Source organism: Salmo salar, chromosome 09, assembly GCF_965601325.2.
Source record: "Salmo salar chromosome 09, fSalSal1, whole genome shotgun sequence".
NCBI lineage: Eukaryota > Metazoa > Chordata > Actinopteri > Salmoniformes > Salmonidae > Salmo > Salmo salar.
The window spans coordinates 22,126,224-22,143,170 of NC_138299.1; the positions used below are offsets into that span (position 1 = coordinate 22,126,224).

Consider the following 16,947-nt stretch of genomic DNA (forward strand, 5'->3'; position numbering starts at 1 on the left):
CACAAGGTACTCTAATGGGTTTGATTTAGGTGCTAACCACATAGAACTGAAACCAGTTTCTTCATTTTTCCCCTCATGATTTGCATCAGAATATACTTTTTCTAAACTTGATTCCAACGAGGTCCACAGATGCTCTATGTGCAAGTGAATCACTATATTTCTGTCTACTATATTTCCGGCCAAAAAGTTGTGAAATAAACTGTTGTTTTGTCCCCCCTGGGGGGCCATATTATGTGAGACCCTCGCCAGCCCGTCAATTTCCACCTCGGTTCTTGGAGAGAGTAAGGAGTGTTAGGCTGTGAGAAGCAGGCTAGTGAGCCGCGTCTGGACGCGAGGGGAGGAGATGCCTGTGGTTTGTGTGGTCCAGGGAAGATGCCCAAAAGGCCTGCAGACATGCGAAACTGAGAGGCCATTCAAACCTCTCCAGCATATTACAGTCGCTCTGATCATTCATTTCCCAAATTATAGCGAGACAGCTAAGCAGGAAGAGGTGTTCTGTGAAGCCAAGTCCTAATAACATAAAAGCATAGTTTAGCTCTGAAATAGGTTTTCATACTTAAAAAGGGGATTTTGATAGAGCACAAGGAAGTTAATTGAAAAGCAACACGAAACATTGATTTACTGAGAACGACCTAAAACAGCAAAAGAAAAGCCAGCAAAGGTCGTTTTCCGATGTCTGGAAACAAGAAACTGCGATAAATAAATAAAAATTGTGGGGGGCCCAGACATGTCAAATATCTATGTAATCACCTATCGCGTAGGATAAGTTAGCTAGTGCTCACCAAGGACCAGAGGCTGACATTGTTGGATGTTATGAGCTGGAAGTTGAACTCTGCTGCCTCAACCCCCAGGGATCAAGCTCTCTGACCTCTGCCTGCTTTAACTGGGCCAGCAGCATACCACTCTGCATCCCACTGCTGGTTTGTTTCTCAAGCTAAGCAGGGTTGGTCCTGGTCAGTCTTTGGATGGGAGACCAGATGCTGCTGGAAGTGGTGTTGGAGGGCCAGTAGAAGGCACCCTTTCCTATGGTCTAAACAAATATCCCAATTCCCCAGGGCAATGATTGGGGACATTTCCCTGGGTAAGGTGCTATCTTTTGGATGGGATGTTAAATGGGTGTCTTGACTCTCTGTGGTCACAAAAACAATCTCATGACACCTATTGTAAGAGTAGGGTTGTTAACCCTGGTGTCCTGGCTAAATTCCCAATCTGGCTTATATACTATACCATCATGATCACCTAATCATCCCCAGCTTCCAATTGGCTCATTCATCCCTGTAATTATTCCCCAGGTCATTGCTGTAAATGAGAATGTGTTCTCAGTCAACTTACCTGGTTAAATACAACTGGTCCCATGCACAGCCATACTGGTAATTCATGTTTTCAACACCAAGCCCCATCACGGGAACTCAGCCTGACCAGTGTGGAAGGGACACTTTGTTTCCCAGAAATGTTGTTGTCTCTGCGAATGACAGCTGCATCACAAAGGCCTGCTGGTTGATGTGATGGATGGCTTGGAACCTGCAGTCCACCAGGCCGGGCACTGTGGCATTAAATATGTGTCTGACAAGGCACCTGGAGAGCTTGACGGGCAGAAAGAGAAAGATCTATCTTTCCTGCGCTGCCAAGCTTTCTAAGACCCTGTGGCCTGACAAGAAAGTGAACCACTCATGGGACTTTGTTGTCCTTGTCTTTGCAATAGGGGAACAAACTCTGATCCCTAGTCTTACTCTGCCAATATCACTGTCATGTCAAAATGCTACTTTCTTTGTGTGAAAAATGTTGAGTTGTCTTCCCCATCCCAAATCAATTGTCTAACCTTGTAAAATAGTTGTAAATACAATATAGCATTGTATCCCCACACTGTTAGTACATGGCACAATAATTACCATGAAAATATCACCAAAACATTCAAATTTCCTGTTTCCCATTTTCTTCCGTTTCCCTAAATTTCATGTAAAATGTCAACTTTGACTGAAATACAACTCTTGACTGAAATACAACTCTTCCATAAAATACAAGTAACTTTAAAGTAACTGTCCAGTGTTTCTAGATTTCTATAAAAAAGTATCTATAATTAATTACAATATGAGTGAAATAGTTAAAGTATGTTAAAGGCAGCTTTTCTGTGTTGGAAAGGTGTAGGTGTACCCCAACAACAGAATGGTGTGGGAGTACACTGGTCATTAAAAATATTAATGAGAGTAGAATGCTGATTGGCCAGCTCAACTTCCTCAGGAAGATGACATCAAACGGTCTGTTTGAGATACAAGTTTGAGGGTGTTTTAAGTGTTTTCTTCTCCAATTAAAGCTTTTCCCACAAATATGAGTATGGGATGAGTCAACAACATTATTTGGGCATGAGTTAAAATAATATTAACTTTTAAAAGTGAGTTTCTCCCTGGGCAGTTACTTTAAACATGGCAGCTGTTTTTTACCCAATCCCCCAACCATCCCATCCCAAGCCCCACAAGGTTTCCCATGAGTCCAAGGTAGCCTCCAGAGCTGAGTCTGCACTCTTTGCCATGTTGATGTTCTATAATCCAGCGTTAGCAGAGAAACACAATTGCCTGGACACTCCTAAACCATTGCAGAGGATGTCACCGGTGCTCCGGAAAGCCCTTACCCGTTCACATCACAAGTGAAAGTGATCATCAGGGACCAGGGTCGAGCCAGAGGTCAAGTTTGTAGCATCAGCACAAAGACAAACCTGTCTCTCCAGAACACTGAACACTGAGCCTGCCCAGAACTCATTCATGTTCATTCACATCCACACTAGTGAAATAGATCAGGGATCCCCATGCTACAGTCCCTATCCTAGTTCCTATCCTTGCAGAGATTAGAAAGAACAGAAACGGGTAAAGGTAAAACTGTTATGACATATGGGAATTAACACTCCGAGTCCGAGCCCCCCTCCATAGCCCTCTATTGCCCCAGCTCAAGGCATACTCTTTTAGCTGTAGAATCTGGGGACAAGGGGATGACTCTTGGTACTTCCTCTCTGATTATGATAGCAGACTACCAGGTGGCAGGATAACTTTCCCAGTCAGAACGTCTTACCATAACCCTTAGCATAAAGAGCATGCAAGCTTGAAAGTGTCAAGAGTATTAGGGACCTAAAGTTAGTAGGATATTTGCTATTTTAAATTTTCCCCTTCTGTGTAGTTATGAGAAACTGTGAGGAAAGATGTTTTCCCTTGCTTTCAACATTAAAGTTACCATTCCACCACAATTGCTACTATTACCATCACTAGACCTCCCACCACAGCCACTGCTATTACTATGTCTCACACCGCTCCTAATTCTATAACAACTACTACAGTATATTACAGAACAACAATAATACTTCTGGCAGCTTCCGTGAACACCTACTAGGGTATGGTGACCGTAGCTTCCAGTAGTGAGAGTCGTGTGGTCTATCTGGGGTTAGGCTAAAAGGGATGACTGTTCAATGATTCACATGGAGAACTCCCTCACTGACCACAGTTTCCTCTGAGAAGTTACTGTGTGGTTCAATGTAAAGCCTAGAGTCAATAAGCCCCGTAACCACTAGGCCTATTAGTCACCAGACAACAAGTGTGGGCCGATATGAGGAAACCGGTCACTGCCTACTATAAGAGAAATATATCACCATCATTCACTTAAGGGTCATTTTGCTCTGTGCACATGGCTGGTTGGCTTGCCCTCAACATCGGTCCAATACCTTAGATGATATGGCTGAGTAATTGAGCTGCCTTAAAGGAAAACTCCACCCAAACATTTTATTTGGTATTTGTTTCATTAGTCCATTGTTGACATAGTCCCAAAATGTTTTGCTTGTCAGTAATCAAGATTTCAAGATATGTAACCTTCAAAATACAGAAATGCATCATACAGGGATGATTTCTGTCAATGTTTTACTTAGTTCTTCAATGATAGGCAGAACAGATAAGGTTAACTTTGATTCTTTACAAGTAAAGACAAACAAAATCCAACTTATCACATGGAATGTGTACAGGCTCCATGATGAGGAAAAAAGCATATGGTTCTCAGCATATGGTTGTCACCAGATTCGTGTAAGAGTTACCTAAAAAAATATAAATTTAACATTTAAATAGTAGCTGGGTTGGTGAGGCCTATGCTGCCACCTACTGTCATAACAGCAGAGGTGTAAGCATCCTGATAAATAAGAATATACAATTTTCTCTTATATCCCAGCACAAGGACCAAGAAGGCCATTTTTATAATGTTGTATTTTACCTTACACATTGATTTCATTGTGTATCCCACCATAAATTATACATTTGATAAGATGGAGAGATGTAGAAATAAAAAAAGGCAGATTTAGGGAGCCTCCAAAGAGGCTGAAAAATGTAATCTCTGCAAATGATTTACAGGACACCAGGATATTAGTATTCCCAACTACAAAATATCCTTAATTTTTTCCTCAAAGTAAGAAAAACTATTCAAAAATGGACAAAAAAAATTATTCAAAAAATGCACTCAAAACTATTCAAAAATGGACCAAAAAAATTATTCAAAAAATGCACTCAACAATTTACTGGATTAAAAAATGTATGATATAGTGATATTGGATCATTCTCTGGTATCATGTTTAATTACACAAATAGAAAATAAACTTAGCAACAGAGTTTGGTGAATGAACAGAGTGCATCTTCCGGACCCGAAATGTATTAAATATGTAAATAAAAAAATAAAAACCTTTACCATTACAAATGCAGACATAGAGGACAGAGAAAAGCCGACCCCCGATATAAACTAAGGCGTACATTAGGGTGATGATAATCTCATACTCTGTGAAAATTGAATCTGATTTACAAATTAAAATTAAAGAAAAATAAATCACTATCTTAGAAAAAGCCCATAAAAAATCTTTACAAGGTAAAGAAGAAAATACAATTTTGGAACTTAAGCAGGAATAAGATCTTTTACTTTAGAAAGCCATAAATTACAGGTTAAACTCAAATAAAGCATAGTACTTAATGGCAAATAAACCTGGTAAATATCTCACAAAATAAAAACATCTTAAACAAGTTATAATTTTTAAAGATGAAAATACAATTAGACACAGCAATCGTGATTAATGTCAATTTTTAAAGCTTCTATGAAATGTCTATAATTCAGAATTAAACAACAGTTGGACGGATCATATAGCCTTCTTAGACTCAACAACTCTGAACCAATTATCGGCAGACAAAAAATTATGACTAAAAACAGAGATCCCTCAAGAAGAAATATTAGATACTATTAAAATATTTGTACCGAGAAAAACACCAGGAATGGCTTGCTTTCCCATACGATTTTATTAAAAATGTTGGGACAAAGTAGCCCCCCTTTTAACACAAATGACAACACACGTCAAGCAATTCAGTACTTCCTAGTTCCCTGTATCAAACAGTTATTTCAGTTTTATTAAAACCAGGAGAGTCTCCTGCTGATTATGGACCCATAAGTTTAATAAAATGTAACAATAAAATATACTGAACAAAAAAATGAACGCAACATGCAACAATTTCAACGATTTTACAAAGTTACAATTCATACTGTATAAGGAAATCAGACAATTGAAATAAATTAATGAATCCCCTAATCTATGGATTTCACATGACTGGGCAGGGGCGCAACCATGAGTGGGCCTGGGAGGGCATAGGCTCACCTACTTGGGAGCATGGCCCAGCCAATCAGAATGTGTTTTTCCATACAAAAAGTGCTTATTACAGACAGAAATACTCAGTTTCATAAGCTGTCCGGGTGGCTGGTCTCGAATGATCCAGCATATGATGAAGCCGGATGTGGGGATCCTGGGCTGGCATAGTTACCCGTGGTCTACGGTTGTGAGGCCAGATGGACGCACTGCCAAATTCTCTAAAACGTTGTTGGAGGTGGCTTATGGTAGAGAAATGAACATTCAATTCCTGGCAACAGTTCTGGTGGACATTCCTGGAGTCAGCATGCCAGTTGCAAGCTCCCTCAAAATTTGAGACATCTGTGGCATTGTATTGTGTGACAGAACTGCACATTTTAGAGTGGCCTTTTATTATCCAGGGCACAAGGTGCACCTGTGTAATGATCATGCTGTTTAATCAGCTTTTTGATATGCCACAACTGTCAGGTGGATGGATTATCTTGGCAAAGGATAAATGCTCACTGATAGGGATGTAAACAAATTTGTGCACAAATTTCCAACATTTGAGAAAAATAATCATCTTTTTTTTATTGTGCGTATGGAACATTTCTGGGATCTTTTATTTCAGCTCATGGAACATAGGACCAACACTTTACATGTTGCGTTTATATTTTTGTTCAGTATAATAACAAACTTATAAGCAGACTTGATACGTACAAAACATGAAATTTAAGCCGTCTTGAATGGCCTTTTCTATTCAAAACTTTGGAAGCTTTTAACTAACTTTCCAGCTGACATTTAATAAAAAAATATAATGCAAAAATATACAAAAAAATACATTATCTGATGAAATTGCTTTAGAAAGGGCACAAGACAGGGATGTCTCCTCTCCCCCATCCTGTTTGCACTGGCACTTAAACCGCTTGCAGAAAGAATTAGACAGGACCCAAACGTAACAGGTAGTGATAAACATTAATATAAACTAAATTTATTTGCAGATGATCTCCTGATATACCTGATCAATATTGAAAATTCAATGCCCCCTTTGCTAAAAATATTTTCAGAATACAAAAAAATTTCAGGATATAAAATTCTACTTGAAAAAAAAACCTTGATAATTGCAAAAAAGAATAACAATCAATCTACAGCAATCATTTAAGTGGACCACAAAAAAATATAAAAAACTTGTGGTGCTTAATAAGTGACAACAAACAACAAATATATAAAGATAACTTTAATCCATTAATCAACAATATGAAAGCAGATCTAATTCAATTGAATTATCTTCCCATAAATCCTACAGCCAGAATAAACCTCTTTGGAATGGCAAGTCTCCCAAATTTTTTGTATTCATTTTTGGTAATAACAATTACCCCACCGAAGACATTTGGTATACTCAGTCATAACAGACTTTATATGGGCTAATAAAATTAATAGAATAAAAAATAATGCTTTAAATCTTCCTAAGGCTAAGCGCGGTTTTAACCTTCAGACTTGGAATTGTATCAACTCACCACCCAAGGCTTTTACTTGAGACATTTACTGTAGTTAAATGCACTAAAGAGGAACAATGGGTACATATTGAAGATTCACATGCTCATCCCCAGACTCTTTTTGTTTGTCTATTTTCAAAAGATAAAGCTAACAACATTAACAACTTCATGGTTAATTAACAACACTATAACAATACAGTGCATTCGGGAAGTATTCAGACCCATTCACTTTTCCACATTTTGTTACGTTACAGCCTTACTCTAAAATGTATTACATTTAAGAAAAAAAAATCCTCATCAAGCTACACATAATACCCCATAATGAAAAAGTGAAAACAGGTTTTTAGAAATGTTTGCAAATTCTGTTTCCATTGTTTCCATAATTGTCCGTAGGGATCCGAGACAGGATTGTGTCGAGGCACAGAACTGGGGAAGGGTACAAAAAAATGCCTGTAACATTGAAGGTCCCCAAAAACACAGTGGCCTCCATCAATCTTAAATGGAAGAAGTTTGGAACCACCAAGACTCTTCCTAGAGCTGGCCACCCGGCCAAACTGAGCAATCGGGAGAGAAGGGCCATGGTCAGGGAGGTGACCAAGAACCCAATGGTCACTCTGACAGAGCTCCATAGTTCCTTTGTGGAGATGGGAGAAACTTCCAAAAGGACAACCATCTCTACAGCACTCCACCAATCAGGCTTTTATGGTAGAGTGACCAGACGGAAGCCACTCCTCAGTAAAAGGCACATGACAGCCTGCTTGGAGTTTGCCAAAAGTCACCTAAAAGACTCTCAGACCATGACGAAACCAATATTGAACTCTTTGGCCTGAATGCCAAGCGTCACGTCTGGAGGAAACAAGGCACCAGTCATCACCTAGCCAATACCATCCCTCCGGTGAAGCATGGTGGTGGCAGCATCATGCTGAGGGAATGTTTTTCAGAACGGAGCAAAGTACAGAGAGATCCTTGATGAGAACCTGCTCCAGAGCGCTCAGGACCTCAGACTGGGGTGAAGGTTCACCTTCCAACAGGACACCAACCCTGATCACACAGCCAAGACAATGGCTTCGGGACAAGTCTCTGAATGTCCTTGAGTGGCCCAGCCAGAGCCTGATCTAACATCTCTGGAGAGACCTGAAAATAGCTGTACAGCGACGCTCCCCATCCAACCTGGCAGAGCTTGAGAGGATCTGCAGAAACGAATGGGAATTTGAGATTCTTCAAAGTAGCCACCCTTTAACTTGATGACAGCTTTGCACGCTCTTGCCATTCTCTCAATCAGCTTTCTTCTCCAACACTGTGTTTTTGCATTATTTAAACCAAATTGAACATGTTCCATTATTTATTTGAGACTAAATAGATTTTATTGATGTATTATATTAAGTTAAAATAAATGTTCATTCAGTATTGTTGTAATTGTCATTATTACAAATATATATCAAAAAATCGGCCGATTATTTGGTGTCGGCTTTTTTTTGGTCCTCCAATAATCGGTATCAGTATCGGAGCTGAAAAATCATAATCGGTCGACCTCTATATGAGATCTTCAGTTTTTGGCAATTTCTCGCATGGAATAGCCTTCATTTCTTAGAACAAGAATAAACTGACGAGTTTCAGAAGAAAGTTGTTTGTTTCTTGCCATTTTGATCCTGTAATCAAACACACAAATGCTGATGCTCCAAATACTCAACTAGTTTAAAGAAGGCCAGTTTTATTGCTTCTTTAATCAGCAAAATAGTTTTCAGCTGTGCTAACATAATTGCAGAATGGTTTTCTAATGATCAGTTAGCCTTTAAAAATTATACACTTGGATTAGCTAACACAACGTGCCATTGGAACACAGGAGTGATGGTTGTTGATAATGGGCCTCTGTACGCCTATGTAGATACTCCATAACAAATCTGCCATTTCCAGCTATAATAGTCATTTACAACATTAACAATGTCTACACTGTCTTTCTGATCAATTTGATCAAGAACAAGGACATTTCTAAGTGACCCCAAACTTTTGAAAGGTAGTGTATATATTTTTTAAATCCATTTTAGAATAAGGCTATAACATAACACATTTTGGAAAAAGTGAAGGAGTCTGAATACTTTCCGAATGCACTGTATGAAAGAACAAATATCACTCCCTAAAAACACAACCTTATGGAACAATCCTTAGATAGCTTTTCAGAATTCACCGATAAATTGGTCCATATGGAATACTAAAGGCATAGAAACCGTAACTGACTTGGTAAGAGGAAATACATTTATTTCCATGATAGAATTAAGAAGTAATTTTGGACTGACCAATGTAGATAGGTTCAAATACATGCAACTTAAAAGTTACATATCACAGAATTTCAATTTGAAATCTTTTGGAGATCAGAGCAACCTTGAGGGAATCTTATTTGAGTCAGATAAGGATGATCATATGACAGGTAAGATATACAAGACCTTGCAGAGATCCTATCCAACTGACAGTCTCTTTGAAAAAAATATAAACTATTGGAGCAAAGACTTAAAAAGAACTGATGTTGGCACAGGATGGAGGGAAAGTTGGACCATAACTAATGAAATTACAGTTAACAAAAATGTACGCTTAATCAAGTATTAACTATACAAGAGACAAAATTCACAAATTCTAAAACACAATGACAGAGTCATGTCTTAAGTGTAAAACTAACAATGATTACATAATCCATGTATTCTGGGAATGCTATGAAGTCCAAAAGTTATAGGCAGAGCTCGACATTTGTCTGTCAGAAGTATTACAATGTAAACTTTTAATCTGTCTGTCTGCATATTTTATGACATGGCATATGGGGGTGTAGTGAGACCCAGTGGGCTGGACGATTATCTTCTCATCACTCATCTTGAAAAAAAAGTATATTAAAAATTTGGAAATCAATTAATCCGCCATCATTAACACAATGGGAAAATCAAAGGATTTATTATTGAAATATTGAAATAGCATGGGCGACCAAGAAAATCAAATTGGTACAATTTAAGGCCATGTGGCAAACAACAATGCAAGCACAAGGGATGGAGGTGTGAGAATTTGGGTCTGGGCAGAGGAGATGTAGTTGATGTTTGTAAATTGTTGTTCTTATGTGTATGTATGTATTTTTTTAAATAGGAACTTTATTTTATAAAAAAAGGGATTGTCGGCACTGTTTATCAAGCTAGCTAGCTGGTTCATCTTGGAGAATTTCAGTTGAAACTTTACACGCTGCCAGACAATGTCTATATATCATGACTGTCAATGATGTGAAGAAGTTTGCATGAATCTCCCGTTTGGCATGTGTCTTGATGTAATGGCCAACCCTTTTGATCCATGCTGAAGACCTAGCTAGCCAGTTACTAGCTAACGCCAGACACAGATGAAAGATGAAATCTATAAGTATCTTTGCCTTAGATGAATAGGGGAAACCTCTTATTATATTTGCTGACATGCTGCAGTCAAAATGAGAGGCTTTTTGTGCTGTCACAAAAAGCCCTTTATTATCCTGCATTAATCCCGCTTCCTGAATCCAAGTGTATTGTCATGAGGGAGGGGACAAGTAACTTTATAATCAATGTAAAAGCAACAGTCATTTTTCATACTTTGGTCATTGTACTTTGATCTGGTTTCATCCAAATATCATCCAAGTTCATGAAAAACAGGATTTTGACTGTTCTGGAGCTTTAAGTGAAACAGCTTTGCATGGACTCACTGTAAGGTCACCATTGTGTTTGTGGAGTAAATTATCATGAAGCTTTGGCTGAGAAAGCAATACCTGTTCCAACAATGCAACCTGCAGTTAGCATATACATTTCTATTAGTCCAGTTAAGCTAGCACAAGTGGAGAGACCATCAGATGGGAAGTTGTTGCTGTGCAGAGTCCTACAGTAGAATCCAGGTTCCTCCTCTCTCCAAGTTTGATTATGTAACCATGGAGCACAGAGAGAAATCACCTTTGGAAAGATGACTGCACACACATCCTGCTCTGCCCTGCCCCTGGCCTGGCCCCGTTTCCTGTGGAGGCCTGATGTCAGAGAAGGAGAGAGGGACGGGAGACAGGAAGAACCCAGGGGAGGCAGTGACTGTGTCCTCCATGCCGTACTGTATCAGTGATCCAGCTGTATCACCGATCCACCGATTCAGCCTGGACTGGAGAGGTTCAAGGCTGGCCCTGACCCTCATAAAACGGGCTGACAGACTGGCTGTGACCACCAGGATATCATGCTGGCAGGGAAGGACGTTTCACTACTTAAGCTGAGCAAAGCCCCCCACAGGAAAGCCTGTGTTACGCTGAACCTCTGTCGAATCCCACTGCAGGGGTGACGAACGGGGCGGACGAGGGACGGCATGGGGGGAGAATGGATTATTTCTTTGGCAGCTACGTAAGGATGTACTCATTCTGAAGTGTGGCCCAGAGACCTGGCAATCTCTAGCCTGCCGTTAGACCTGGCCAGACCCTGGGAGGTCCACACAGTTCACTATAGGTGAAGGGTCGGAATAAAGGGGAGTAGGTGGGAGTGTAGGGGACTAGAGTGGGAGGGTAGGACAGTGGGAGAGTAGGGGAGGGCAGTGGGAGTGTAGGGGAGGACAGTGGACGTGTAGGGGAGGACAGTGGGAGTGTAGAGTAGGACAGTGGGAGTGTAGGGGAGGACAGTGGACGTGTAGGGGAGGACAGTGGACGTGTATGGGAGGACAGTGGACGTGTAGGGGAGGACAGTGGACGTGTAGGGGAGGACAGTGGGAGTGTAGGGGAGGACAGTGGACGTGTAGGGGAGGACAGTGGACGTGTAGGGGAGGGCAGTGGGAGTGTAGGGGAGGACAGTGGGAGTGTAGGGGAGGACAGTGGACGTGTAGGGGAGGACAGTGGGAGTGTAGGGGAGGACAGTGGGAGTGTAGGGGAGGACAGTGGACGTGTAGGGGAGGACAGTGGACGTGTAGGGGAGGACAGTGGGAGTGTAGAGTAGGACAGTGGACGTGTAGGGGAGGACAGTGGACGTGTAGGGGAGGACAGTGGGAGAGTAGGGGAGGGCAGTAGGAGTGTAGGGGACTAGAGTGGGAGTGTAGGGGAGGGCAGTAGGAGTTTAGGGGACTAGAGTGGGAGAGTAGGGGAGGGCAGTAGGAGTGTAGGGGACTAGAGACGGAGTGTAGGGGAGGGCAGTAGGAGTGTAGGGGACTAGAGTGGGAGTGTAGGGGAGGACAGTGGGAGAGTAGGGGAGGGCAGGAGGAGTGTAGGGGACTAGAGTGGGAGTGTAGGGGAGGACAGTGGGAGAGTAGGGGAGGGCAGGAGGAGTGTAGGGGACTAGAGTGGGAGTGTAGGGGAGGACAGTGGGAGAGTAGGGGAGGGCAGTAGGAGTGTAGGGGACTAGAGTGGGAGTGTAGGGAGGACAGTGGAGAGTAGGGGAGGGCAGGAGGAGTGTAGGGGACTAGAGTAGGAGTGTAGGGGAGGACAGTGGAGAGTAGGGGAGGGCAGTAGGAGTGTAGGGGACTAGAGTGGGAGTATGGTCAGGGTGGAAACAGTAAGTTTGCATGATCCCAATTTATGATTTTAGCTACAAACATTATGAACACACTTTCTTTACCGTTTGATGAATAATCTAAACGGTCTGTGTTTGGCCTCAGAGTACTCTGCACAGGCCTACTGTAAATTGAGTTAAACACAGCAAAAGTCTACACCTGTTTTACTGGAATGTCTTACAGACCGTCCATGTCTTACAGACCGTCCCGATATTCCCAAGTGTTGACAAACCACTTCACAAAATACAGCAGACAGTATTCATTTCCCATCTGCTGCTGACACAGTGCACACAGGGTGATTTCATTACCGCGGGAGGCCAACTGGCAGGTCGGGAGAGCAGGCTGTCTGGACTCCCAGACCGCTCCACGTTGGCCAGCCAGGCGACCCCTCATGCCCTGATCACTGCCAGCCAACTTGGCCCATCTTAAGCCCAGCTCTGCTTGGAGCTGCTACATAATGCCTGTTTTCTTGGCGCGACCCAACAGGCAATAGAGGTAAAGTCAGTAACAAGGTGCTACTGGCGTAACGACCCAAACCTGTTTCCCAGACGGAGACATACCTCACACCTTCCCTCTTAGGGAGAACAGGAAAGGCCTGGACAGGCTGGAGGCAGGAGAGTAGAGGCAGCAGAGGCAGGGGCAGAGGTAGGGGTCTGCGGCTGTTGTTGAGAGTGGCCCTTTCTCCCCGGCCGGAGAAGAGGAGAGGGGGTAAAACCAGCAGGATGTTCTAATCTGTGCCGAGGCAGCTCTCCTCACCCGTTAATTTGGGCTTGGCACCGCGCTGCACTCTCTCACTGACCTCACATTGCTCCCGCGCCTCTGGCCACAGCACAACCAAAACTTGATATCTGAGACAAAGACCTGGGTCCACTACTGCTCCAGGGGTAAACTTTTTCCACCTCTGGGTTACAACAGGGCCTGAATGGCGAATGGTGCTCACTAGAACTGGACCCACACATACAGTACATTACACAAACATCTTCTGAGAAGAAGTACTCTAGTAGCCTGAAAATACAGACACGTGAGCCTGCCACTCTCTGAATGGGTTATGTGAATAATCTTTTCCAAATGTCCACACACTCACTGTTTTCTATACTTCTCATAGTTTGGGCCTGTTTCTAAGCTTCACAACCCCATTTTTTTCTAAATGTCTGTGTTTGCCAACTCATCCACAAGCGTTCATTTGAATGGTTGGACAGGCTCTGGCCAGGCTTGTGTTGTGGAGTAGGAAATGGCTCATCTTCAGATGAACAGCACCTGCTGCGATGTGTTAGTCAGCTCCATTAAAGACAAGCGAGATCACGCTGCTCATCGCCAGGTTGTGTGTGACTCAGTAATGGTGTCTGCCTCTTGTAATGTCAAATATGCAGCTTTGCTCTCTTATTTGTCCCAGATCTGTGACTCAGGTTGCAAATATGTCCACTAAGTCAATATCAAAGCAAGCATATGCATAGCAACTGTGCACTTCTGACACATGCCTTGTATTGATTACAAACTGAAGATTTATCGTGACTAAGAAACAATGCAAGGGAAAAGAATTTAAAAACTGTTTTCGGAAAACATCTGCCAACACATTTACTTGGGTTACTTCAAGCTACTACATGCATCACAGCAGTTTTGCCAGTATAATTCCATAACACCAACTGAAATACAATGTGACATAACTGCAAAAGGCACTCTCAGTTCTCGCAATTAGAACGTACTGGACCATAAATGTCAACTGTAATGGAATACACTGCAGAGATTTCAGAGAACGATATTACCCAGATGACACTTTGGCTGAAAACGAAGGGTGACCTCAGTGCTCAAACAAATTATGGCATTTAATACAACTGCAGGAGGATTAGAAAACCATTGGGCTCTCATCCAAGCCAGAGAAGCGTTTGACAAGATAAACTTTTCCCATACATAACAAAAAAATCGGCCTGCACAGTCATAGACACAAACAAGCATCACCTTTCAACACCCTCAGTCGGAAATACGGTTCAAACCATAACACGACCATAATCAGAAGATTTGGCAGTGACCTCCAAGCTTAACAACGTACTTAAGCAAACAGTGGAGAAAAAATACAATCATTTTTAGTAGAAATGTACGAGTATCATTTCCAGAATGATTGCGACACAAATAGAATGCTGTCGAAGCCAAAAGTCTGATGCCATTCTCTGGTCTGATAATGGTCTTTGGAGAATAGCTGAATGTGCTGTGAGATGACCTAGTCGGACCAGTTGTCACGCTATGTGCATCGGTAGTCATTGCTAGTCTAGTCCAATTAACAAATTGACATTTTTATAATGTTACACAAACCCAAAGAAAATACATTATTCATTCAAATCTGGTTTCTATCTTCATAGCAAATGGCAAGCGTTACTGTGGCAATCCTATGTGGCAAATCAGACGTTGTTTTCCTTCACACTACATGTTGAACTCCATGTTTTTCAACCATGGCTTCTTAACCCCCTGTGGAGTTAATATGGAGCAGCTCTTTTAATGGTGAAGAAGGAAAGTCATGCTATGTTGTTTAGCTCTGGTTCTACACAGCATTAAGAATGAAGCACTAAACATTTAACATATGGACCCGCTAATCTGCTATGATTCAACCCAATGACAAACACAAATCATAATTTATTTGTATTTATATATTTCACCTTTATTTAACCAGGTAGGCTAGTTGAGAACAAGTTCTCATTTGCATCTGCGACCTGGCCAAGATAAAGCATAGCAATTCGACACATACAACAACACAGAGTTACACATGGAATAAACAAAACATACAGTCAATAATACAGTAGAACAAAAGAAAAGAAAAAGTCTATAAACAGTGAGTGCAAATGAGGTAAGTTAAGGCAATAAATAGGCCATGGTGGCGAAGTAATTACAATATAGCAATTAAACACTGGAATGGTAGATGTGCAGAAGATGAATGTGCAAGTAGAGATACCGGGGTGCAAAGGAGCAAGATAAATAAATAAATACAGTATGGGGATGAGGTAGGTAGATAGATGGGCTGTTTACAGATGGGCTATGTACAGGTGCAGTGATCTGTGAGCTGCTCTGACAGCTGGTGCTTAAAGCTAGTGATGGAGATATGAGTCTCCAGCTTCAGAGATTTTTGCAGTTCGTTCCAGTCATTGGCAGCAGAGAACTGGAAGGAAAGACAACCAAAGGAGGAATTGGCTTTGGGGGTGACCAGTGAGATATACCTGCTGGAGCGTGTGCTACGAGTGGGTGCTGCTATGGTGACCAGTGAGCTGAGATAAGGTGGGGCTTTACCTAGCAGAGACTTGTAGATAACCTGTAGCCAGTGGGTTTGGCGACGAGTATGAAGCGAGGGCCAACCAACGAGAGCGTACAGGTTGCAATGGTGGGTAGTGTATGGGACTTTGGTGACAAAACGGATGGCACTGTGATAGACTGCATCCAGTTTGTTGAGTAGAGTGTTGGAGGCTATTTTATAGATGACATCACCGAAGTCGAGGATCGGTAGGATGGTCAGTTTTACGAGGGTATGTTTGGCAGCATGAGTGAAGGATGCTTTGTTGCAATATAGGAAGCCTATTCTAGATTTAATTTTGGATTGGAGATGCTTAATGTGAGTCTGGAAGGAGAGTTTACAGTCTAACCAGAAACCCAGGTATTTGTACTTGTCCACGTATTCTAAGTCAGAGCCGTCCAGAGTAGTGATGCTGGACGGGCGAGCAGGTGTGGGCAGTGATCGATTGAATAGCATGCATTTAGTTTTACTTGCATTTAAGAGCAGTTGGAGGCCACGGAAGGAGAGTTGTATGGCATTGAAGCTCGTCTGGAGGGTAGTTAACACAGTGTCCAAAGAGGGGCCAGAAGTATACAGAATGGTGTCGTCTGCGTAGAGGTGGATCAGAGAATCACCAGCAGCAAGAGAAAAGAGTCGGCCCAAGAATTGAACTCTGTGGCACCCCCCATAGAGACTGCCAGAGGCCCGGACAACAGGCCCTCCGATTTGACACACTGAACTCTATCAGAGAAGTAGTTGGTGAACCAGGCGAGGCAATCATTTGAGGAACCAAGGCTGTTGAGTCTGCCGATGAGGATATGGTGATTGACAGAGTCAAAAGCCTTGGCCAGGTCAATGAATACGGCTGCACTGTAATGTCTCTTATCGATGGCGGTTATGATGTTGTTTAGGACCTTGAGCGTGGCTGAGGTGCACCCATGACCAGCTCTGAAACCAGATTGCATAGCGGAGAAAGTACGGTGGGATTCGAAATGGTCGGTAATCTGTTTGTTAACTTGGCTTTCGAAGACCTTAGAAAGACAGGGTAGGATAGATATAGGTCTGTAGCAGTT

At 42.1% G+C, this 16,947-nt stretch overlaps 1 protein-coding gene across 2 annotated transcripts in view; it reads right to left on the reverse strand.

Moving 5' to 3' along the window:
- LOC106611061 (latent-transforming growth factor beta-binding protein 2) overlaps positions 1–16,947 on the reverse strand; it is a 158,404-nt gene that overhangs the window by 102,327 nt on the left and 39,130 nt on the right. The gene's annotated exons all lie outside the window — the stretch shown is intronic.